Consider the following 26,855-nt stretch of genomic DNA (forward strand, 5'->3'; position numbering starts at 1 on the left):
TAGCCACGTCTATTTCACTCGTGTCTCCATTAATTCTCTACAATGCCTGGGTTTACACAACAACACAAAAGAAAGACATGCCCAAGAGCAAAGAAAATCCGCTTTGCAAGAATCCGTATCTCCGGCTGGGGTACAGCTCCGTGGTGGAGCACTGGCCTAAGGCACACAAGGCCTTGGCCCACAGCTCTGCAGTCCCTGCTTCAGATTCTCCTGGGAAGGCCCTCTGCTGATGCTGGGGGTGAGCCTAGCTGTCCATAGCTGAGCCAGGTCTCCAGCCCTAAACGCTGTTCTCCGTGCAGAAAAGTTCCCTTTGCTTCCAATTCTTTTTCTATTTTTCTACATTTATTTATTTATTTACTGGTGTGTGTGTGTGTGTGTGTGTGTGTGTGTGTGTGTGTGAGAGAGAGAGAGAGAGAGAGAGAGAGAGAGAGAGAGAGAGAGAGAGAGAAAGAGAGAGAGAGAGAACATGTGTGAAGGTCAGAAGTCAACTTGCAAGAGTGAGTTCTCTCCTTCCACCATAAGGACTTGGTAGATCAAACTCAGGTCACTTAACTCACTGAGCCTTCTCACTGGCCCCTCTCCAGTCATAGTTATATGACTATTTATAATCTAATAGATAGTCCATGTATAACATTGTATCCATTTTCTTTTAATTTGTGCTTACCCAATAACCAGTGAAACACGCTAACAATCAGGTATTTATAGGTCAGTTTTCTTCTCTGCAAACTGCTTTTCACCCATTGACTCCTTTGGGTTCTTCTCTATTTGACTTTTTCCATACTAATTAAGAGTTCTTTATATTTTTTGAAACAGATTCTCTTTCTATCTAGTCCTAGCTTGCCTGGAACTTGCCATGTAGACCAGGCTGGCCTGGAACTCATAAGAGGTGAGTTTGCCTCTACCTCCTGATTAAAGATATGCCTAATCTTGGGAGAAATAAAGTGTGGACGAAGGCCTGGCATGGTGATGCAGTCTTTTAATACCCAAACTCTAGAGGCAGAGGCAGGAGAATCTCTGTAAATTAAAGCCAGGACCGTCAGGGCTGTATAGAGAGACCCTGTCTCAAAGGAAACAAATATAACAACAAAAGAGACTTAACTACAGATAACAAAAGAATTAATGTTTCCGACTATTCCTCAACATGTATCAAATTAGTATATCTTTAAATTATGTTAGAATGTTTGATTTTTCTAATTTGTTATTTAAGTTATTGATTTGAGTTTCATAAAACAAACATTAATGAATTGTCTCTTGGGATTAGGACAGAATTTCTAATGATTTCTAGAATGCCCCTAAACATACTTCTGCCATTTTATACTATATATCTGTGTAAAGTTATGTTCTCAGCCTTAACAATATATTGACAAATTGGGGGCGGGGAGTTGATGATATTCTATGTCCTGCCATATAAAATATTTAGCCAAGATTTAATTCTTTATGTAAAAGTTAAACATGTACATCATCTCATTCATTTATAGATTTATCTTTATCTTTAATAATATATATGCATACATATACATATATCAAAGAATTGCCTTAAAATAAATTTCTTTATGTTTTATTATCAGTAAATGTTTGATTTGTACAAGTGCATTGTAAATTTTATATCCAGGCAAATTTCTCATGTAAAATGGGTCACAAGTAGAGAAAGGTTAAGAAGCCCTGACATACACAATGAATACATTGTGTAGTTCTGCAGGGAACAGAACTACAGAAAAAAGAAACATAGTCTCCTGAGATCATACCATAATGGAAAAAAACTGTCTTTTGTAGAATTTAATAACTATAAAATAATGTGTTATAAGGTCACATTTGTGAAATACATATGGTAATAGTAGGGCCTACTTTAATAGTTTGAGATAAAATGAGATCATAACTAAAATATTTCAAGTTTTAAAAAGTCACTCCAGTTACTAAATTGTCCCTTAAACTTTTCAAAAGCTCCGAGGGCGATTTACATGCCTCGGAGAGAGAAAACAGAGCGGCGACTCAGAACACAAGCGGGCTCTGTTAAAAGATGCCCTGCTCTGTGCCCAACACAAGATTTACTGATGGAAACTCCCCCGCACCCCAGGGTGACCTTTTCCCCTGCTGTGGGTCCTGTCAGAGGCCACAATGACTTCAAGACGGAGCAGATCGCTCCCTCGCATGTAACGCATAGCATCCATAGCTTCGGCTTCTAGTCTACCAAGCATGGCGGCTGGGTCAGGAGAGCCTTTCGGCTCAGAGACCCACGACCCGAAAAGCACCCCTCTTGGAGTAAGGCGGGAAATGGGGCGTCTGTAGTGTAATGGTCTTCCTCTGCACCCACCAAGGCTGGGGTTCCAGGCGTGAACCACCGTGCCCAGCTCTCTAAGTGGGTTCTTGGGTTTGACTCAAGTCCTTGCAATTGAGCCTCCCCTCTAGTCTTCAGTAGCAAATCTTAATCAGGACCAGTGTGGTTCTTAAACAAGAAAAACGGCTTTCTGGCCTGACAGAGGTCTCAGCAGGTAAAGGTGCTTGCTACCAAGCTTGATGACTTGAGCTGAAACACCAGGCCCAATTAACGCAAGGTGCCCTCTAAGCTCCACACATATGGCATGGCACATGTGTGTGTCCATACACACACAATAAATAAACAAATAAATATATAATTTTACTTTTAAAAATAATGTAAATTAAACTTTCTTTGGTTAGGGAGATGGCTCACTAGATATAAGCACTTGCTTGCCACATAATCCCGGCAACTTGTGCTTAATCCCAAGTTCACATAAAGGTGAAAGCAAAGAACCAACTCCATGAAGTTGTTCCCTACCTCCACACCAATGCCATGGCACACACACATACATGATGTACACATACACACACGCGCACGTGCACACACACTGAAATGAATAGATAATAAGAACATACATTTGTTACTATCAAGTTTGTTGAGAAAGGAAGACGTCTTGGTCTTCATGCCCTTCTCTGAAGACTTCTAGGCCCTCTACAAGCTTCCTGTGGTCTTCCCAGTGCTGATGAACCCTGCTGTGGAAAACACCAGAAAGGACAACCTTTGTGAACCAGAAAGGACCCCGTCATACCCTCTGAGACACAAGAGGATGAAGATCTCATTGAAGATTTACAAACATGAGGAACATATTTCCTTACTATGTGGTTCACAGATAGAACACAAAATGCCCACTTAACGTTGATTTCATGTGAACAGTAAATAATTTTCTAGCCTAAGTTATGTCCTGTGTAATATTTGGGACATACTCTTAGTAAAAATAAAATACTTGTTATCTTCTTCCATTTCTAATTAACTTTGTTTATCATACCTTCATTTTTTTAAAACCTGTCTACTTTTATATTGGTTTCAGGAATGGTACAAATTGGGGTGAATTAAAAACAAAACTCTGTTGTGTCTGGACATAGCAGCCATGTCCCAAGCCACCTGTAAACCCTCACACCCTATCAGAGACTCGAGGATGGTGAGGGGAGCCAAGCAGGCAACTCACACCCCTGAGTGCATAGGAACTGCTTTCTAGATAGCCAGTGGAGAGTGTTTTCAGGCCACCTCCTGGCAGCCATCCCTGAGAACCTTAGTCAGAAGACTGCAATTTCTAGAAATAAAATACAGTCAAGCTTGCCTTGAACTCACTATGTGGTTGATGTATTAGACCCTAGAATGCAAGGACCTGGTTGGTAAAATCAGACACAAAAATGACGTGGGCAGAAATATGAGTTTCTAGGATTTATGTACTATTTAAATCAGCTAAGATTTCTAGGAATAAACTTACATCCGAAAAATGACCAAGTAACAAGGATAGGGAAGAAGTCCCAGTGGATATAGGCCTTCCGCATCCAGAAACATGATAAAGATGCTTGCCCTCTACTTTAAGAACTGAGACAGCCTTTAATCCCAGCACTTGGGAGGCAGAGGCAGGAGGATCTCTGTGAGTTCAAGAGCAGCCAGGGCTACACAAAGAACCCCTGTCTTGAAAAATAAATAATAATAATAATAGCAATAACAACAACAACAACTTGGTTTAAAACCCAGAAACTACATGATAGAAGGAGAGAACCAACTACCATAAATTGTAGGCATGCACACACACACACACACACACACACTGAAAAACATGAATACTGTTAAGAAAAACGTTTACACACACAGGCACACATACGTGCACATATACTAAGAAAAATAAATAACGTTAATAACGAAAAAGGTTTTAATAGAAGAAAATTCCCTTTGGTCCACAACACCAATTACTCAGGAGACTGAGGCAGGAGGATTACTAATTCAAGGACTGCCTGGAATACAGGGTGAGTTCAAGGTCTGGATAACATAGTAAGGATAGATCTCAAAAAAAAAAAACAAAAATTAAATAATTTTAGAATAGATTAAATAAGAACCCTAATAAAGATTTAAATATCCAAGAATTCAACAGAACCCAAAGGACAATTAAATAGTTTAAGTCTGAACTCTAGGGCTCCTTCCTTTGTACTTTCTTCCACCTCTCTCGCAGCAATTTTATCATTCGGAGAACAAAAGGAGCAAAGAATGAAACTGCCACCCTGAACCGGAGCCTTCACAACAATGAGGAACACACTGCGGGAGTGGGGGTGACAGAAACCTTGAGGGAAACTGAACAGATCACCTCGGAGTTCATTATAGCCAAGAAGGGAAACAGAGTGCAAAGTAAGATGAGTATCTCGGGTTGCTTAGCAGCTCACAGGAGATACAAGACTATCTCAGAGCCAAGACTCTAAAGTCAAAGGTAGGTCAAGGAATAAAATCACTGTTGCAATCACAAATGAGGAAGAAACGGGGGAGACCACACATGAATAACTCACTGTGGTGTGCTGGAGCTTTCTAAGGAACTCCACATTTTAAAGGAGACGCGAAAGAAGAGACACAACAGCTCAGGTAGCATTGGATAGCGAAGGGGAGACTGAACTCAGAATGAGAGAAAAAAAAGACTCGTGAAAAATGCCCAGCCCAGAAACTCTTGGGTTGTGTTTGAGGATGAAGGATAAGAAACTAGACGTCCTCCTAGCACAGAGGCGGAGTTCACAATGTCAACAAAGGCAGGGAGGAAGAAAAGAGACAATTACTTTACTTTGTTTTTATCTTGTTTACCAAAGAGCATGCTCTTTAAGATGAATAGATTATACCAACCATCTGGGGAGAGGGAGTAAAGTAAATGATATTTGGGATTGAACAGATGTCCCATTGGTTAAGAGCAATGGCTCTCTTGCAGAGTACCTGAGTTTGAGTCCCGGCACCCACATGGCAGCGTATAACCATCCATGACTAGCTCCCAAGGATCCAGCACCCTCTTCTGGCCTCTGTGAGCACCAGACATATATGTGGTACCCTTACATACATTCAGATAAAACACTCATATACATAAAATAATAAACATAAGAGTAAAACAGAAAATAAATCAAATGTTTTAAAAGAAACTATACTTGTTGAACAATTGTTTACTTCAGAGTGTATTGTATTAAAGCAAGCTTTCTCTAACTGATTCTTTGCACTAGATAATTCTTTGCTGTGGTGGCTGCTCAGAGCGTGGTAGGAGCTTTGAAAGCATCCCTAACCTCTAATTATGAGACACTAGGAGTACCCATTCCCCAGTTATGAAAGTCAAAAAGTCTCCAGATACTGCCAGATACTCCATGGGGATCAAAGCATCATGGGTTGAGAATGACTGTGTACACAGCAATGGAAATGTATGTGTCTGACCAAAGAGTTCTTGTTGGTCTTTCTGGGTAATATGGAAAATGGAAGTTGGTAAGAGGTTCAGAATGAGAAAAAAAAATGAAAGTCAGAGAGAGAGTCAGAAAATAAGTATCTGAAAAATTAAAACTAGGGAGTTTTATATTGATCCCTATAAAAGTATCAAAATAATATTATAGCCAGGAAGGTAGAGTAATGATTAAAGGTTCTTGTCACCAAGCATGGCAACCTGAGGCCAATCCCTGGGCCCCACACGGTAGAAAGAATACAATGACTCCCAAGGTTGTCCTCGGATCTCCTCTCATGGGCTGTAGCACTCACACACGCGCGCACACACACACCTGCTCACACCTATGCAAAATAAAAGAATGTAATAAAAAAATTAAGTAAGTTTGTATGAGGCTCTACAGGGTGATATATTAACATTGTTTTAAAATTATACCAGAAATTTGTGTCGGTTACTCTGTTGGTGGAGGTTCAGGGGACTGAGGGGCAGACGTCAGGTCAGGAGGGAAAGGCCCTTTTAAGAAAGACTCTCTGTAACAGATATTATAGGAGTGCTCACTTAATATTCTTCCAATCCCGGCTCTGGTTGCTTATCCACACAGATGCTGGCTAGGAAAGGAGGAGGAGGAGTGGATATTAAGTTGGTGAACCTGAAGCATCTACTACAAAAGGTGTATATGGTTGAAAAAAGTAAAGAAATAGACAGACTCGGTGAAAGGGAAGTCAGATTTCACCTGCCCATCATAGCTTGTGTGTGACTTTATGTCATAGGTCCAACCCAAAGGCCCAGAATGGTGAAGCCGGAAGCTCTGCCTGCTCGTGCCTGTGTTGCAGCTGGGTGCTGTTGCTGGTCTGCTGTCTTGCACTGTTTCTCTGTCTGTCCTGGAGGACATTCGGAGTGCCTCGTGTAACTTATCAAACACTTTTTACTTAAGCCAGCTAGAGTAGACTTTCGGTGTAGGTGCTCTGTTATGGAAGAAATAAATGGGATGCAACTTTCTTAGCTTAAAGAAATGAATGTTGTTGCTGGAGAAATGACTCAGAGCTTGAGAGCGTTTACTGCTCTTGCAGAGGACTCGGGTTCGGTTCCCCAAAATCCACGGTGGCTGGCTCACAGCTGCCTATAACTACAGGGACAGAGGATCCAACGCTCTCTGGCTTCTGCAGGTACATGCACACGAGTGGTGACACACATACATAGTGGATAATCTTTTAGATCCTTCTTTAACGTGTATTTTTAGCTGGGAGTGGTGGTGCAAGCCTTTTATCCAAGCACTTGGAAGCAAGCAGATCTCTGCAACTTCAAGGCCAGCCTGGTCTACATGGCAAACTCAAAGCCAGCTACATAGGGAGACTCTGTTTCCATAAAAATAATTAATATTTACCAAAAAACAATTTAAAGCGTGAGGTTGGGAGAGGATAAGAAGCAAGTTCCGAAAGAGCCAGCATGGTGGCCTGGGTCCCATAGTCCATCGAGTGCCAGCTATTGCCTTGGCCACCATAACGTTTCTTCAAGACACAAATGGGGGGTCAAGGGCAGCAGTTCTTATGCATAATTTAAAGCAGAAGGAAAGAGATGCTGGTATCAGAGTTTATAAATATGATGTGAAGACAACTTTACAATTCTATGAAAGACATGAGAGAACTAGGGAAACCGAAAAGGAAAAGAAAGAAAGATGTACTAGCAAGTTAAACATTAAAGCATGTTAATTCTCCTTGCAGTGAAATGCCAGCACCATAGGAGAGCCTGATAAATTGTAACACAGAAATGTAACTGGGCTGGGCTTTTTTCCTCTTTTTTTTTGTTTTTATTGTACTATACATTTTTTCCATTCCCCTCCCTTCCTCCCCTCTCCCCTTCTACCCTCTCTTGTGACCTCCATGCTCCCAATTTGAGATCTTGTCTCTTTCTCCTTCCTTATAGATCCATTTATGTCTCTCTTAGGGCCATCTTTGTTGTCTAGGTTCTCTGGGGTAGTAGATTGTAGGCTGGTTTTTCTTTGCTTTATGTCTAAAAGCCACTTATGAGTGAGTACATATTATAGTTGTCTTTCTGGGTCTGGGTCACCTCACTCAGTGTTTTCTTCTAGACCCATCCGTTTGCCTGCAAATTCCACCATGCCGTTATTTTTTTTTACCGCTGAGTAGTACTCCATCGTGTAAACGTACCACATTTTCTTTTTCCATCCTTCGGTTGCTACGCCTTTTTCATGGCACCTCCTAGACAGTCGGCTGTGTCAAGATGAAGATGAATGTCTCATTCCCTGCCACTGGCTATAGAGACCAATGGAGTGGACGATGAACAGAAACTTCACATGCTCTGTGAGAAGCAGATGGCCACAGAAGTAGCTGCTGATGCTCGAGGTGGAGAATAGAATGGTTATGTGGTTCAGATCAGAGATGAGGATGACCAACAAGGTTTCCCAATGGAGCAAGGCATTTTGATCTATGGCGAAGTGCATAAGAAACATTCTTGTTCTAGACCAAGGAGAACTGGAGAGAGAAAAGACGAGCCTGTTTGTGTATGCATTGTGGATGCCAATCTGAGTGTTCTCAACTCGATGAGAGAGAGAGAGAGAGAGAGAGAGAGAGAGAGAGAGAGAGAGAGAGAGAGGATATTCCTGACTGACAGACACTACTGTGCCTCATCAGTGGGACCCTAAAGAGATAGCAGAACCAGGCTTTTCCATCTCTCTGAAGATAATGCCCACCAATATATTGTCAGAAAGCCTTAAAGAAGGTAAGAAGCCCGGGAGGGACCAAAGTACCCAAGATGCAGCGTCTTGTTACTCCATGTGTCCTGCAACACAAATGCAGGCATATTACTCTGAAGAAAGAATGCGCTAAGAAAAACCAGGAGGAGGCTGCAGAATGTGCTAAAACTTTTGGCCAAGAGAATACAGGAAGTCAAAGAAAAAACACCAGGACAACAGACAACAGACATAGGATGTCCTTGATAAGAATTTCTAAGTCAGAGTCCAGTTAAAAATAAGTCTCTGAGAGTAACAAATAAATAATCAGACCTAAAGAGAGAGAGAGAGATCTTGCTACCCATCCAGAGGACCAGAGCTTGATTCCAAACATCCACATTGTGAAGCTCACGGCCACTACTAACTCACACACACACACACACACACACACACACACACAAACATACACACACTCATACACACGCATGCACATTACACACACACAGACACACACACACANCACACACTCATACACACGCATGCACATTACACACACACAGACACACACACACATACACAAACATACACACACTCATACACACGCATGCACATTACACACACACAGACACACACACACAAACATACACACACTCATACACACGCATGCACATTACACACACACACACAGACACACACACACAAGAATCTTTTAGAAAAAATGAAAGTCAGGCAGAAGCGGTGTGTGCCTTTAGTCCCAGCACCTGGGAGGCAGAGACAGGCAGATCTCTGAGTTCAGGACCAACCTGGTCTGCAGAGTGAGTCCCAGGACATCAGGGCTATTACAAAGGGAAACTCTGTCTTGAAAAAAACAAAAAGTATGAAATGAGGTTGTTTTAAAATAATGATTGGCCAGGTGGTGGTGGCACACCCCTTTAATCCCAGAACTCAGAAGGTAGTAGAGTCAGGCAGATCTCTGTGAGTTTGAGGACAGCCTGGTCTACAAAGTGAGATTCAGGATAATCAGAGCTAAAGAGTGAAACCCTGTCTTGAAAAAAAAAAATAAAAATAAAAAAATAAAAATATGATTGAGCCAGGCACATGGTTGAAAAATTTTGTAATACTAGCTCTCAGAAGGCTGAAGCAGCAGAATTGCTGCCAGCTACATAGTGAGATATGATCTCCAAAAATAGTAGCAAGAATGAATGGAGGGGGAAAAGACATCAATATTAATAGAAGAAAGAGAAAAGGTTGAGCTGTGAGCTCCAATATAAACTTCCTTTATGATAAGAATAGCGTTTTGAGGGACTGGAGACATAGCCCAGCAGTTAAGAGCACTGGCTGCTCTTCCAGAGGACCTGGGTTTAATTCCCAGCACCTACATGGCAGCTCACAACTGTCCGTGACTCCGGTTCCAGGGAATCTGACACCCTTACATAGACACACATGCAGGCAAAATACCAATGTAGATAAAATGCAAATAAATAATTTCTTTAAAATAACATTTTGAATTAGCAAGGAAAAGAGTGATTTTTTTTCCCAAATGGAACACAGTGTATTAAGGAAAGAAACAACTAAACTGGACAGGGGAGTTAAGCTGATTCCCAGCCTTATTCCTTTCCCTGAGTTCAATTCCAGAACAATGTCCATGTTCTGAACGCAAAGCCAGTGACTTACTGCTGAAGCAAACCCTTTCTAAGCAAAGCATAAGATGCAGAAGTCTAACGGGGCTGGGGAGCTGACCAGACTGGTGGTCAAGAACATTTGCTGCTCTTGCAGAGGCCCTGGGTCTCATCTCAGCACCTACACGGAGGCTCCCAACCATTTGTCACTCCAGTTCCAGGGAACCCGATGTCCTCTTCCAAGGCCCACTGACACCAAGCACTCACAGAGTGAACATGCATACATGCAAACAAAACACACATCGGCTAAAATTAATATTTTTTTAAATTAAAAAGATGTTTAAATTCTTGACAACAATAATATTTTACTTTCTGCTTAACTTTTTAAAAAATGAAAGTCAAAAAAGTAAACAACTGAGACCTGGATGGAGGAGGGTGGTCCTTGGACTTCCCACAGGGTAGAGAACCCTGATTGCTCTTTGGGCTGACAAATGAGGGGGACTTGATTGGGGGAGGGGGAGGGAAAGGGGAGGCGGCGGTGGGGAAGAGACAGAAATCTTTAATAAATTAAAAAAAAGTAAACAACTAATTATGTAGAAATCGGGCACAAAATAATCTAATTTGGTTGGTTATGGTAGAATATATTTCAGGCCTCACTAAAAGAACTCAGGCAAAATTTCGTAATGGCAATTTATATAATAAGAAATACAACAGGCCAACAAGTAAGTAGAAGTTTTTCAGCCGGAAGCTCAGCATGGACAGTCAGGCCGTGCTGCTTCTAAATAAAGTACTTACTGTTTATAGCAGGACTTCTGGCTCAGCCGTTCAGGGGCCCTCCAGCAGACTGTGACAGATGTCTGAGTCTCGTTTACACAGAGTTACCACAGATTTATCAGTGCCAAATGTGTGCTCACCTTTAGTTCCAGCACTCAGGAGGCAGAGGCAGGCAGCTCTCCGAATTCAAGGCCAGCCTGGTCTACCTAGAGAGTTCCAAGCTAGTCGGGGCTACATAGTGTCTCAAGAAAAAGTGCAGTTAAATCACAATGTACGGATAATGTTCAGCCTTCTCTGCCAATAAAACATGGTAAGAACCCATGACGCCCTCACAAACTGTGTCAAGTTATCACAATCAAAAGTACAGGACAACGGCCACGTTGAGGAAATGATACAGGGAGATGCTTGGAATGGGATGAAAGTGCACGGGGCTCGAGCTCCCAAAAGTGTCAGGGAAAAGCGTCAGTAAAACTGAAACTGACTAACTATTTGATAGGAACCAAGTCTCTGAAGTCGCCACATAGACTTCCAACAGAGAGCACATCTACCAAGTACCATAGGGCACTGAAGAAGTGCAGTTCAGCACCTAAGACCTGCGCAGCCAGAAACAATCGACTCCTAATGCCATGCCAGCTTCAAATTTAAAAACACAGATCATTTTTATTTTGTGATAGTGGGGAAATGTTTCCCTTAAAATGTGTTTTAGGGACCAGCTGGATGACTCTGTATGTAAAGGCTCATGACACACAAGCTTGGACTTCTGAGTTCAATCCTTGGTCCCAAGTGCTGGGATTAAAAACAGAGAAAACTGACTCTGACTAATTATCCTCCCACCTCTATACATGCACTGCGGCATTCCCGTGCCACTCCACACATACACAATAATAATAATAATTTAATACATACATATGTTTTATCCCAGGAAGAATGTGAAATTGTTCAACATCACTCATAATTAACAAAAAGTAAATCAAAACAAAAACTATTGTCTTCAGAGCCTCAGGTAGCCCAGGCTAGCTTCAAACTGACTATACAGAGAGATTAACCTTGAACTCCTAGGTCTTCCTGCTTCTACCTCCCACTTGAGGTTGGGAGGGGGGACTGTTCCTGTGTGCACAAGTGCACGCGTGGGTATGGTGCGTGGAGACCAGAAGTCAACATTGGGGAGCGTTCTTGAGGAACCATTCACCTTGGTTTCTAAGACAGAATCTCTCACTAGGCCTGGACAGTGAGTCCCGAGGACTTGCCTGCCTCTTCCTCTCCAGCTCAGGGATTACAAGCGCACACCACCAGTCAGGTTTCTACATGGGTGCTAGGGGTCAAATTCAGTTCCTTGTGCTTCTGGTAAGCACATTATCAACTGAGCCATCCTTCCACCCCAACTTCATTTTGCTTTTTGAGACAGGGTCTTATTCTGTTTGAAACACATATTTAAAAACACAGGCCAGCCTCAAACTTCTGAAAAATCCTCCTGCCTAAGCTTGGACATGAACCTTTTGTTTGTAGACAGGGTCCCACTATGTAGTTCTGGCTGTCCTAGAACTCACTTTGTAGACGAGGCTGGCCTCAAACTCACAGAGATCTGCTTGCCTCTGCCTCCCTATCCTGGTACTAAAGGTACATGCACCATACCTGCAATTTTTATAAGTTTTAAAAATGAGACTTCTGCTTCCATGAATTTATCCAAAAATATAGCCACAAAAGCATATCAATATATATGAATTTTAAGAATCGCAACATAAAACAAACAAGAAATACCAGAAGAAGCTACAAATATATCCATTAATTCTGGTTTGTTTTTCATAAAAATACAATGAAGCCATTTGCAAAATGGAGGTTTATATGAGTTGCCATATATATCTACACAAACGGGGAGGGGCACATCAAACACATGAATACACACAACATTGTGTCCTTTTTTCTTTACCTAGATTGTAGTCTTACAAATTAAATGGGGGAGGGGGGACACAGGATGACAAGCAAGGATGTTACATAGAAGAACAAAAGAATCAAGTAAGATCACTTGGGTTTTTTGTTTGTTTGTTTGGTTGGTTGGTTGGTTTTTTGAGACAGGGTTTCTCTGTGGCTTTGGAGCCTGTCCTGGAGTTAGCTCGGTAGACCAGGCTGGTCTCCGAACTCACAGAGATCCGCCTGCCTCTGCCTCCCGAGTGCTGGGATTAAAGGCGTGCGCCACCATCACCTGGCTTGATCACTTGGTTCTTAAAACTATGCTTCCTTTGTTATCCCTTACTGGGGAAAACAGAAACTGCAAAACCTGGTAGAAAAGTAAGTCAATCAGGGAATGGAGCAGTTAAGAACTCTGGCTGCTCTTGCGGAGGACCTGAGTTCCGTTCTGGCATCCACATGGTAACTTTATGACTGTAACTCTAGGGCCAGCAGAGTCGATGCCCTCTTCTGGCCTCCACGAGCACTGCATGCATGTGCTGTACACATTCATACACTTGAACCAAAAATCAATCTTTTAAGAAAAATTGTTAATCCTATAAATTTCAGCGGAGACACTTTATAATCTTCAACCCTAAACTAGGGCATACCTGGCTGGGGTAAGTCTCAGAACAGATTTTATTTCTTAATCATCTCTCTCTCTCTCTCTCTTTCTCTCTCTCTTTCTCTCTCTCTTTCTCTCTCTCTCACACACACACACACACACACACACGCACACACAAGGAAACACCATGAAGGCAGGATCTTTGTTTCAATAACAATAATCTGTAGCATTTAAAATAAGTTCTAAGTGAGTATTAGAGTAGCCCCCGTTCCTTTAATAACCTTAATAATGTTTCCTCTCGCCCACACTGTAGGCTTCTCAATGAGGTGCGTCAGGGACTCTGCACTGGCATCTGTCTATTATGTAATAACTGCACGCCTTCATCCCAGCTCTCTGCCTTGACTTACGTCGGTAGGGGAGATCAATGCTTGGTTTAACTGAAGCAATGCTATTCCAGGTGAGTCCTGCAAGGAGTTCCCACGAAACTGTAAATCATTAACAGCTTCATTCATCCGCAGAGTCCTGCTACGAAATGCTGCCAGTACAGCTGATTTACACTTGGCACAAGCTCTTTATGTCCTCGCTGGGACCAACAACAAATTGAGAGCAGCAGATCATATTTTGAATAGCATTAAACCAAAGGAGAGCTGAACCGCTCACGCCCTGATGTGGGAGAGTCTTTCCATACATTAAACATTGCTCTGCCTATATCAAGTCAATTTTCCCACTGACAGGAGAGACCAGAAGTACACAGGGATAATGGTTAAGAAAATTAAAGGGAGAGATGGCTCAGTGAGTAAAGGCCCCTGCCACCCAGCCAGACAAGCTGAGGTAGAGTACCAGGATCCACGTCATGAAAGGAGAGACCTAACTCCCTGGAGTTACCCTCCGCCCTTCATACATGCATCGTGGCAACAAAGAAATGGCACCTACACACCCCCCAAAAATTAACTTTTAAAAAGCAAGAAATGAAAGACAAAGAAAGGAAAAGAGGTACCAAGGCAACAATTTTGCACAAAGGAATTTGAAGTCACTTCCTTGCCCCTAAAGTTAGCTATGGTTACAGGTGCCCAAGTTCCAGGCAGCAGCTATATAGTTATGAGGCATGGTTAAGTCCGTGAAAGTCAGCAACAGTGGAAACCGTATTCATTTCAGAAATTCTGTAGTCCCAATTGTCTGTCATTTTCCCTTAGATTAACCACTTGGACAAACTCAGAGTTTCCACCCCATAGCACAGTGTCACTTAAAGCCCAATATACAAACAAGAATCAGAAAAAAAAAAAAAAAGCCAAAAAAAAAAGCACATGATTTTGAAGCTCTGAACTCCATGAGCCAATGGTCCACAAATAAATACTATGTTTAAGTATTTGCTACAAGATACATAGTATCTCTTCAGACAAGCTTGGGCTGCCAATTTCTCTCCTTAAAGAGGAATCCTTCCTATTCCAAATCAAAGAGAGAAATCTGCAAACCAAAATCCACAGGGGCTAAAGGAACTCCTGCCTGTCCATGGTTAAGGGGCCCCTCACATACCATCCAAAAATGATAGGTCATGGTTGAAAGTTCTTTTTAAACAGAGGCAACGTTTAAGAATTCACAAGTTGGGGGCTGGAGAGATGGCTCAGTGGTTAAGAGCATTGCCTGCTCTTCCAAAGGTCCTGAGTTCAATTCCCGGCAACCACATGGTGGCTCACAACCATCTATAAAGAGGTCTAGTGCCCTCTTCTAGCCTGCAGATATGCACACAGACAGAATATTGTATACATAATAAATAAATTTTAAAAAAAAACCAAGTTACTTTAAAAAAAAATTCACAAGTTGCCAGGCAGTGGTGGCACACATCTTTAATCCCATCACTTGGGAGACAGAGGCAGGCAGACATTTGTGCGTTCCAGGCCAACCTGGTCTACAAGAGCTAGTTCCAGAACAGCTAGGGCTGTTACACAGAAAAACCCTATCTCGGAGAAAAAAAAAATCAGGACTCTACACCTCATCTCCCACCAAATAACCCTGGGGTCTCTGCCCCCATCCAAGCTGATGTCTCTGAACAAGCCACCCCCTCTGACACTTTATCATCATCACACCATCAATCTGCAACCACGCTTCACTTCAACAATTCAGTTCTTTCCCAGCTCCCACCAACTGATGCCTTATTCCACGCCTTCACTCCTTTTTCTTCCAATTCTGCAGCCTATAGATTTGCTCCAAATAATTGTGGTTTTCTCAGTTTACTGCCTCTTCCTGGTCTATAAATCAGCATTATGCACACATGGTTTTTGAGCAGGATTCACAAAGGCTACTGCTCTACAGTCAACGTGCTACATCAATTGATGACAATAATATTGGTTTTCAGGAAGAGCTGAAGTTCTTTCAATTCGATGTGTAGTTTTGTCAATATGTATAAATTGGAATTCTGTAAGTAGAAGCAATTGTGTCCTTACACATACTTAATATGTTGTTAACCATCTGCCTGATATCCATGTTTACACATCATAAGCACTTAATAAATGTTTTATTTGGCTGACAAGAAATTTTATGATGCTTTAAAAGAGAAACGGTAAAAACACATCTTAAAAATCACAAGCTTCGGGCTGGAGAGATGGCTCAGAGGTTAAGAGCATTACCTGCTCTTCCAAAGGTCCTGAGTTCAATTCCCAGCAACCACATGGTGGCTCACAACAATCTGTAATAAGGTCTAGTGCCCTCTTCTGGTCTGCAGATATACACACAGACAGAACATTGTATACATAATAAATAAATAAATATTTTAAAAAAATCACAAGCTTCGCCTTCAAGTGTAATATTCTGCATTCCAATAACTCCATTCTTAGGAACGGGGATTAAGAAAATTATCTTGAATATAAATACATGATATAAATATGCATAAAAATACGCAAAAGCCATTTTCCATAGCACCTGGATGTCCAGCGATGATTAACAAAATTATATTCACTGAAAGGTTGTGATAAAACACAATAGTAGCTATACAAACAGGGACTATTACATGTAAACATGGAAGCTTAAAGTTAGTAAAGAAACAAGGTTATAAATGTAACACTGCATATTATAGAAACTATTCTAAAGCCAAGGAGAAAGAGACACATATCAGTGAGGTCACAAACAATCATTTCCCCTCCGATCTTTCCAAGTCGCACAATGAGCACTGATTACTTTGTAATAAACATGTGCCACTCTAAAACGTCCCAACCTTTCACTCAAATAGTGAGGAAGATTCAAACTGCACGCAGGATGTAGCAAATGTAAATGAGTATGTCTGCACTATCTGTATTCTAGGTTCCCTCCTACATCACTGTTGAAGTAATCTCTTTATAATGAACACACAAATTTTAATAGCGTAGCCAAACATCCCATTTATATGTGGCTGTTGATAATTCACAGCTTCAAATCCTAAGTATTCTACTTTGATCTTCCATTCTAGCTGAATGAACTAGCCACAAACCCAGAACCAAGGCTCATTGGAATCCCTGCTTTTCCCTTTTGTGTGTCTTAAATAAGTAACTGATCTCAGGTATCATCAGGCGTGTTGCAAGTCTTTCTTAGTGGCATAGATCTGCGATTCAAAACCTCTGCAGCCAATGAAGCACCTGGTGCCTGTCCTGGAATTGCTCTTTCCTTTTGAACTCATTTCTTGCAGTCCTGGTCTCGATTTAGGTGACAGCAACTGCTTGCAGTTATTCAGACCCATTAAGCCAGCAACCTTCTCTCTGTATAGACGCTACATCTCAAGTAAACGAAATCACCCTACACTGCGATTTCCCCATGGCTAGAAATGCCGAACAGCTCTGAGATCATACCTCAACCTCCCAATATGACTGCAATTACATAAGCAATATATGACCACATTAAATGCAGAAACGGATGCTCTTTGCCACTATCTCCTTCAAAACACCTTCCATTTACTATGAAGAAACTTTTGATTGAAAGCAACCCCCTTCAAACAGTTTCAACTTTGCTTCCTTTCCCCAGCCCCATGCCAAAGCATAGGCATCCAGGCCATATCTTATCTTTCCCTACAGAGCATCCAATTGGCTTTTTATAGCCAGAAACTCTCTGAATGCTAAGCACGACCTTGGCTACTGGCTTTCCCTGGCATCGTCTGAAAGTTATTTTTAACTTTGAAATTAGCATGAAAGCCTACATTTCTCATCGCAGCTAGTCAAAACATCCCCATTTCCTATAATAATGTGATCCTCCTCCATTCAGAAGAAACCCCACATTATAAACCCATGACGTATAAAAGAGACTCAGGAACCCAAGGGAGAAACAGGAGGGCACAGAAGCCCAGCTCTTCGGTTCATAAACTGGACTCTTACCTCTCGCTGCTTCCTATAAAGAAACTGTGCTTTGAGTGTAGCTCTTGAAGGGAGTTTTCCGGACAGGACTCTGAGGGTAGGGGAAGCCTCTTGCTAGTCACAGAGCTACAGAGGACCACACGGAGAGACAGTGACGATGGGGCAGTCACTTTAGCCAAGCCCTCTCCTCACCCAGGATGAGAAAGGAAGGGGAGGTTACAAGCCAGGGTGGGTGGTATCTAATCCTGGGCTCACCAGTGACCTCACTGACAACTTGTTGCTGAAAATACTTTGTTGAAAAAGGCCAGACACATACTTTCCCTAGAGACCTACATACTTCTTAGGAAACTCTAAATAAGTTAGATTTGACTTTCTATCATCCTTGTTAAAATAAGGAATGTTTCCAATGAAAGCTGGTTAGAATTACTTAATGTGAGAAATTGTAAATTGGGAAATCCTCGCCCCATTATTACTTAAAGTTCAGGGCCTCTGGTCTGGGTCACATCTGAGATAGCATTTTTCTGTTAAGATTTCACCATTTCACACACCCATATACCGCCTACCATTCTTTCTGCTTCTTGTATGTATGAACGACCACACCACAGTAGGAAACTAGACAGAAAGTTATCAAAAGCCCTTTAGTAGAACAATTAATCAATTCAAAGCACCAGAAAAGTTTATCCTCGAAGTTTTGGGTTTTTCTACTTAAGGAGATATTTTTCTGTATTTCCTTCCATATGTAACATGAATTCTTACAAGAACATAAGAGTATATATACATATAGCCTTTTCTCAACAATACTGCATCTCACTGTCTAGCTCTTTATTACGCCATCAACTGAGTTTGAGTTCCGAAACTTTAGGACATGCTTCCTTAGCTAGTCATGCTTTGTTCCTGTAATAACACACAAAATGACTCTAACATGCTGCTAACTACAACATGAACTGTTTGTTGGAGCTTTGGCACTCCTGTTCTTAAGGGACTGAATTCAAAATAGAAGAAAGCATTTATTTATTGGCTCCACAGACATCTTGGAACAAATATTAGGGAGCCAAGAGGAAAGTCAGGATCTGGGGATTATCAAAGAGAATCAGCTATGAAAGGGGGTTCGTTTTATATGACTTCCCAGAAAGCCTGCAAAATAAGAGTATTTTTACTGTAGCCTCCTTTAAAATGTACATAATGGACATTTATCTAAAGAGTCCTAGTCACTAGTCACTAACAAAATGCCCTTCCAGATTTGTTTTATAGCATCCTTTCTCCCGGGAAGGATCTCAGAGTGGTTTCTTTTCACAGAGAAACAAAGAGTGAGTTTTACATCACACAATCCATCTTTTCTGGAATAAAGAGATCACTTGACACTTGCAAAATAGCAGGTTTTGTTTTAGAGTTTTGATAATGAATGTTTTCTAAACCAGGACTACTGAACTGAGCCCAAGATAAGGTACCCAGGTTCTATTGTACACTTGGCCTGCCTAGCGGGTAAACCACTGCACCTTCCCCCACTGCTCTCTAGCCCCCCCCCCCCCCCCGGTACTTCTACAAAATAGACATGAAAACCCCTAGTCTCTGCTTTTCAGTAGTTATGTGATTTAAATTGATAAAACTGGAGTGTTCAAAATATAGTGAACTACTCAAAGATATAATGTACACAGAACCACATTGCAGGGTTTGGTGTTATCAAAAAACAAACAAACAACAACTAAATACTCTTAGTATCTGAAGTGTGATTTTTAAAGAGCTTTGCGGAGTATTTAGGGGTTTTGTTGACTTGCTTAGTTTGTTGTTTCCTTACCCAAACACCCAGCCTTGAAGTTAGGCTTGACGTTCAGTACTCTCGCCACGAGGGGTCCTCTCCAGCAAGTCAAACCACAGGCCCCACAGGCCTCTATATTTATATCCGTTTGGCCGACAGAAAACACAGATCGCCCAATGTCAAATTTCCATAGCTAACTATCAGGCAGCAGATAAAACCAGAGCGATTTGGTCTGTGTGGTCGCTGAAGCATGCTGAACACTAAATAGTTCCTGTAAACTACACAGCCCTGCGTTTTGCATCCTGGCCCCCTTCCAAACGGGCCGCAGTAATTCCTGCCTGTCACCTCACCCAGTCTCCCTCAGTATTTATGTTCCTTCCCTCTTCGTTCCTTTCCTCTCTTTATACTTTTCAAACTTGAAAATTTTGGCTCACGTTCCACTGACAAACAGACAAAGCTTAGGGGCAGAGGAGAGGATAAAAAAGAGAAAATAAATCGGGGCCGTTAGCAGTAATCCTCCTGAGGCGATCAAGAGCATGGGTTTGATGTTGAGTATTGGGGCTAGCCCCCCCCCAAAAAAAAAAAGTCACTGGATTGAGTGTTCTGAGAAGCCCTTGTTGTTGAGATTCTGAGCCAGCTAGAAGCTTAAAGGCAAGGAAGGAAGTTCCGAAAAGAAGATAATTGCATCCCAAATCAGAAGTCCCTCCTGGAAAATAAGCCTTCCAACACACAATCGGTTCTGTGCTCAGAATGGAAAAATGCTTCTTTGTGTCATTCAACTCTTAAGAATGAAAATAGCTCTTGTATAAGTCATGAGTCTATTTATTGTGTATGAGATACCTCCAAGTGTTGGCGGTTTGTTTAGGGCTTTTTACAAGTTTATTATTTCGGACCAGCAAGGTATCTCAGCGGGGGGGGGGGGGGGGGGGGGGGGGGGGGGGGGGGGGGGGGGGGGGGGGGGGAGCACTTGTTATGCAAACCTGACCACTTTCGTTCAATCCCAGGAACACTTGGTGGAAGGACAATCGGTAAAAGGAGAAAACCGACTCACAAAAATTGTCTCTGGCCTCCATACATGCTCCTCATACACAACCATAAATATAAAAAAATAAATAAAAATAAACCTAACGTATCTTCTCTTGTTTCAAAGATGTAGTATAGCAGATAGATGTTTCTCGCCCATTCTAGGATTTACTTCAACCCACTCTCCTGCCTCGTTGAGGAAAACTAAATTCATTCAAGAGAATGCCCCACAATTTCCCATCATTAAATCCATAAAACCATAAGCCATAAACCCCACCCACCCACTTCCTCCCACCTATCCCAATCCTCCTGTTGAAGCTAAACTCGCCTCTCTGGACCCCACCACCTTCTGGCCCCACCTCCTCAATGAATCTGCTTGGTATCGTCATTTCATTTCCTGTGCCATCACCATCTCTCTAGCGATAGGGGCATAAGCAGCACGCTTGCCTGAAGAAAGTATCAAATAGGACCTGAGGGTACAGCTCAGTGAGAGAGCACACGCTTAGGACATACCTTGGGTTCAAGCATCAGTACCAAAGTTAAAAAAATAAAAGAAACCCAGCAAGCAAGCAGTAACACACCTGCACCCTACCTCTCCTTCTAGGTACAACTATAAGCCACTGTTGCTCTGTTTTCATGTAGCCAACAACACATCCATTGTGATTTTTTTTTTTACCTATTCACTTCTATAAGGGTCAATAAGTTTACCAATGATCATGTGGTCAAATCTATACAGTCATTTTCTTGTTACATTTTTAATTCGTGTGTGCGTGTGTGTGCAATAGCATGCATGGAGAGGTCAGAAGACAGCTCGAAAGACCCATGTGGGTCTCAGGAATGGAACTCAACTCGCCAGGCTTGGTAGTAGATGCCTTTACCCAGGGAGCCATCTCGCCAGCCCCCCCCCCCCAAAAAAAGTCATCTTCAAGAATTTCATTCAGTCTCATAATCAGCATAATATGATGTTGAGTAAGAATCTTCCTGTTGCCCAGAATTGATAACTAAGGCTCAAAATGAAAGAAGTCAAGTTGTCTCCACAGACTAACGTGCTGCAGAATTTCCGGTATTTGAAGACTAACATCCAACTGTCTCCTCCATTTGCACAGCTAATAGATCTTTCATATTGAGTGTATCTCCCCACACAGGCACGAAAATAGCTTTTCATTTTGCCTATCAAATTTGTTTCCCTCTACCATGCAAATCATAGTGTAGTGATTGGTACTATGACCCAAATGCTTAAACAAAAACTTAGGAGTCATCCTCCATTCGTTATCTTACGAGCATCAAGAATCCCCAGGCATGTGTGGTGGCACCCATAAGCCCAGCAGTTGAGAGGGTAAAGAAAGGGAAATGCAAGTCAAAGGCCAGCCTGAGCTACAAAGGAAGATTCCATCTCAAAAGATAAAAGGAAGAAAACTGGGGCATGTAACTCAGCTGGTAGAGTAGTTACCTACCACACATGAAGTCCTGGGGTGGATCCCCGGCACCAGGTAAAATAGACATGAGTTTGGGGCCAGCCTGGGCTACAGGAGCTAATCCACGCAGTCATCAAATGCATGCTCTATCTCTGTCTTTACAGTTACTAGTCTGGTATAAACTATTCCTGTGTCTTGCTCATTTTATGTATTATATTTCCAGTTAATTTCTTCTAATACAATACAAACACAAATATGTCGTCTAAAAGCTAATCAGGCTATATGTAGTTGCAAAATCTTTACATTTTACTTTAACTATTTCAGAACAAAGAACTTCTCAGCAGGATTAAAATGGCTCTTTTGCTCATTTAGTTTTCTCAAGGTTCTGTAGGAAACTCTGGGGAACCATCTATTAGTCAATAACCTCGACGAGTATAGTAATTATAATCAGTCATATCTGCTCCAGTTCATTAGCTTTGTTATATTTCATTTTGAAAATGAAAATTCCCACCAGATGGTGGCACACACTTTTAATCCCAGCACTTTGGAGGCAGAGGCACGTGGATATCTGTGAGCTCGAGGCCAACCTGGTCTACAGAGTTCCAGGACAGCTAGGGCTGTTATACTGAGAAATCCTGTCTCAAAAAATAAATAAATAAATAAATAAATAAATAAATAAATAAATAAAAATAAAAATTGCCAGCACGCACCTTTCAAATGGTATTTTTATTTATCAACCACCCCATCAAAGCCCTATACTAAATTAATTACACTGATAATCTAGAACATCTTGCAGTGGTGCTTCTAAAAACAACCTGCTTGTGTGACTTTGAAGCTCACAGTCATTTTCAGAGACACAGAACACCCAAGATGGAATTTACTACTATTATCATTGAAACTTATTTCAATTTTTATTATTTTTGATTTTTACTTTTATGAGTAGAGAGGTTTTGCCCACATGTATGTCTATGTATCATGTGAGTGCCTGGTGCCCACAGAGGTCAAAAGGAGTCATCAGACCCACTGGAACTGGAGCTATAGATAGTTATGGGTGCTGGGAACTGAACCCAGGTCCTCTGGAAGAGCAGCCAGTGCTCTTGACCACTGAGCCATCTTCCAGCCACAGTATTTCAAATTGTTTGAACAGGAAAGTATAACACTACTTCTAATGGACTCAAATACTTAGCTTTATACAGCATAAAGTTATAAAACATGAGGTTGTTTTGTGATCCTAATTTCAAGTCTTACCTCTCCTGAGAAAACAAAGAGAACTTTCAAGCTGTTCAAATGTAAAGTAAATCTCTCCTGAACTGTGAAAACAATGACTATAAATAATTCTCAGAGAAATACTCTGACATGTTTTCTTTTCAGTTTTGTTTCTTGAAGAAATTGGTTTTTTTTTCTTTGTATGAATTTGTACATTCTTTTTTCTCTCTGTTTTGTTTTTATTGAGCTGTACATTTTTGTTCACTCCCCTTCCTTCCTCCCTTCTCCCCTTCTACCCTCTCCCATTGTCCCCATGCTTCTAATTTACCCAGGAGATCTTGTCTTTTTCTCTTTCCTATGTAGTTCCGTGTATGTCTCTCTTTGTTGTCTAGGTTCTCTGGGATTGTGAAATGTAGGCTGGTTTTTCTTTGCTTTATGCCACTTATGAGTAAGCACGTTTAATATTTGTCTTTCTGGGTCTGGGTTACCTCTCTCAGTATGTTTTTTTTTTTCCCTAAGTTTATCCATTTGCCTGCAAATTTCAAGATGTCATTATTTTTTTAACCACTGTGTTATACTCCATTGTGTAAATGTACCACATTTTCTTTATCCATTCTTCGGTTGAGGAGCATCTAGGTTGTTTTCAGGCTCTAAGACAAACAATGCTGCTATGAACTTAGCTGAGCACATGTACTTGTGGTATGCTTGAGCATCCTTTGGATATATACCCAAAAGTTGTATTGCTGGGTCTTGAGGTAGATTGCTTCCTAATTTTCTGAGAAATTCCCATATTGATTTCCAAAGCGGCTGTACAAGTTTGCACTCCCACCAGCAATGAAGGAATGTTCCCTTTACCCCACATCCTCTCCAGCATAAGCTGTCATCAGTGGGGTTTTTTTTTTTTTATATTGGCCATTCTTACAGGTGTAAAATGGAATCTCAGAGGTGTTTTGATTTGCATTTCTCTGATAGTAGGGAAGTTGAGCATTTTCTTAAGTGTTTTTCAGCCATTTTATACTCATCTGTTGAGGGTTCTCTATTTAGATCTGTACCTCGTTTTTTTATTGGATTATTTGTTCTTTTGATGTCAAGTTTCTTGAGTTCTTTGTATATTTTGGACATCAGTCCTCTGTCCACTGTGTAGCTGGTGAAGATCTTTTCCCATTCGGTAGGCTGTCATTTTGTCTTGTTGACCATGTCCTTTGCTTTACAGAAGCGTCTCAGTTTCAGGAGGTCCCATTTATTAACTGTTTCTCTCAGTGTCTGTCTTACTTGGGGTTATACTTAGGAAGTGGCTTCCTAATGAATTTGCATGTTCTTCAACCCATGAGAACTTCCATCCATTTTATAAACCATTTTTCAGTGGCTCCTCTTAGGTTGCTGATGTGATATTCACAATTACTAAAAACAAACTAAATATCTGTACTGGATCATTAAAAATCTATCCAAGGCATGGCAAGATGGCTCAGGAGATAAAACACTTGCTTCACAAGGCTGTCATCCTAAGTTGAACCCCTGAAACCTACGTACAAGTATAAAAAGAGAACTGGTTCCACACGTGACCTCCACACACAAACTATGACACATGCACACTCACACACACACACTAACAATATATTTAAAATAAATAAATAAACTATATCCTGTATATGTCTTTTATGTGTAACAATATTTACACACCAAAAGTCAGCTACAGATGCAGACTAATTGATAAGGATGTGTTGTGCCATGAATTCAAATACTGTAAGCAGCATTAAAAAATTATGTAATATTTCTGAAAGGGTGAACAATTTTTGATACACTAGAGAATAAAAACCAAGAACAATCTTCGTATATCTTCGAGCAGCTGCAGCCCTAGAAAAGTGAGAAAAAATAATAATAGTTTGTGCTTTTAACTAAAATCAGATTTTATTTCTAGATTTACAAAACCACAAATGAGGCATATGAAAATATCCACCGAGCTCTTTGAAGGCTGCATGGGATGTGCAAAATCCTCCATCTTTGTTGGCGGAGAATTTCACACTTGTCAAATCTTCTAAGCTGCATTAGCCTGACAGATTCTTTGATTGGTCCAACTATGGCCAGGTTTCTGTACCTTCTCCTAACTCCAACTGGGTATAACTTTCCCATAAATTTCGGTGTCAGCAAATAGCCTTAAAATAAAGCCAGTTTAGCAGGAACATTCCTCAAACACAGGCAATAGAGGGGGAACCTGCTTACTGGCTTGCTCTCCACGGCTTATTCAGTCTGCTTTCTGACAGAACCCAGGACCACCAACCCAGGGATGGCCCCACCCAAATGGGCTGAGCCCTCTCCATCAGTCACTAGTTAAAAAAATGCCCTACAGGTTTGCTTACAGCCCCACCTCATGAAACATTTTCTTAATTGAGATTCTCTCCTCTCCGTTGACTTTAGCTTGTGTCAAGCTGATGTAAATAGCCAGGACACTCCTTACTGGTTTGCTCCCCTGGCCCACCTACCCAGGTCAGCACCACCTACACTGGGCTGGGCCCTTGCACATAAGTGGACAGTTGAGAAAAGGCTTCACAGATATGCTCACAGGCCCCTCTGATGGAAACAGTTCCTCTGTTGAGATTCCCTCTGCCCAGGTATGTCTAGGTTTGCGTCAAGCTGGCAAAACTATGACACTTTCCTTCTGTAATTTTCCATTCACTGCCCCTCATCTTGTTCTGAGGCTATAAATTTACATGTGCCCTTGAGACATTAGAAGGTCAGCTACATTTCTCTTCCTACATAATACCTTTTTACAGCGGTCCCCACACCTGTGGGGATGCTCCAACATAAAGCCTTCTTTAGCGTGCCTTGAGAAATATTATTGAGAAGCTGGAGGGATGGCTCAGAGGTTAAGAGCATTGCTTGCTCTTCCAAAGGTCCTGAGTTCAATTCCCAGCAACCACATGGTGTCTCACAACCATCTGTAATGGGGCCTGGTGCCCTCTTCTGGCCTGCAGGCATACCCACAGACAGAATATTGTATACATAATAAATAAATATTTTTTTAAAAAAAGAAATATTATTGAGCCAGACGTGCATGGTAGTGCACTCCTTTAGCCACAGCCCTTGGCGGGCAGAGAAAGGCAGATCTCAGGGAGTATGAGGTCAACCTGATCTCCTGACAACATAAGTAAGTTCCAGTACAACTACACAGAGAAATCCTGTCAAAAAGAATAAAGAAAAAGGAAAAAGAAAGGAAAAGAAAGATAATTCTTTTTCCCTGAGACATACACAGTCAGTAATGCCAAGTGTACCCTGATGAATGACAAACCAAAGTGCTCCAAGGTGCAGAGGGAGAAACAGACCTGAGACCACTTCTATGTGACACACTACATGTTTATAAAGAGCCCCGCGGGATTGTATGGCAAAATCTTAGCAGCAAAGTGGTTAAACTGAAGCTATTAATACACAAACATTAAAATACTAGAGCATGTATGCTGCATATGAAACTCACTAGTCACCATTGTGACCAGTGCTTTAGAAGAGATGCTTCATTCCGTTCTTCCCAGAAGTATACACACGGTTCATTCCCAGGGCACTTCCTATACAACCAGCGCGCTATTATCTTCAGCCGTTCACACCTGGCTCCACCCTGGATCGCAAACTCGGTACTTAAAAATAGGAATATTCATTCACGAGGAAGCCCGGTACTGCTATTTCAGTGACAAAGAGGAATTTTGAAAGTTAACAGTCTGCCCTAGAAATCCAAGTTCATCTGAAAACGTCAAGGAGGAAGATCATCTGCGTAACAGCCTCCAAGTATAGAAACGGTAAAAAAAAAAAAAAAAAATAAGACTTAAAACTGCTGCTGCGATG

General features: G+C 41.5%; 1 protein-coding gene across 1 annotated transcript in view; it reads right to left on the minus strand.

The window, feature by feature from the left end:
* The window catches only part of Ctnna3 (catenin alpha 3), a 1,282,010-nt gene extending 1,264,226 nt beyond the window's left edge, over window positions 1-17,784 (minus strand). The window contains exon 1 of the mRNA XM_050141069.1: window positions 17,646-17,784. The gene's annotated coding sequence lies outside the window, so the exon portion shown is untranslated. The remainder of the gene's footprint in view (window positions 1-17,645) is intronic.
* Window positions 17,785-26,855: the final 9,071 nt, after the last annotated feature.

The sequence above is a fragment of the Alexandromys fortis genome, unplaced genomic scaffold (assembly GCF_014885135.2).
Source record: "Alexandromys fortis isolate MF-2015 unplaced genomic scaffold, M_Fortis_MF-2015_v1.1 scaffold_9, whole genome shotgun sequence".
Taxonomy (NCBI): domain Eukaryota; kingdom Metazoa; phylum Chordata; class Mammalia; order Rodentia; family Cricetidae; genus Alexandromys; species Alexandromys fortis.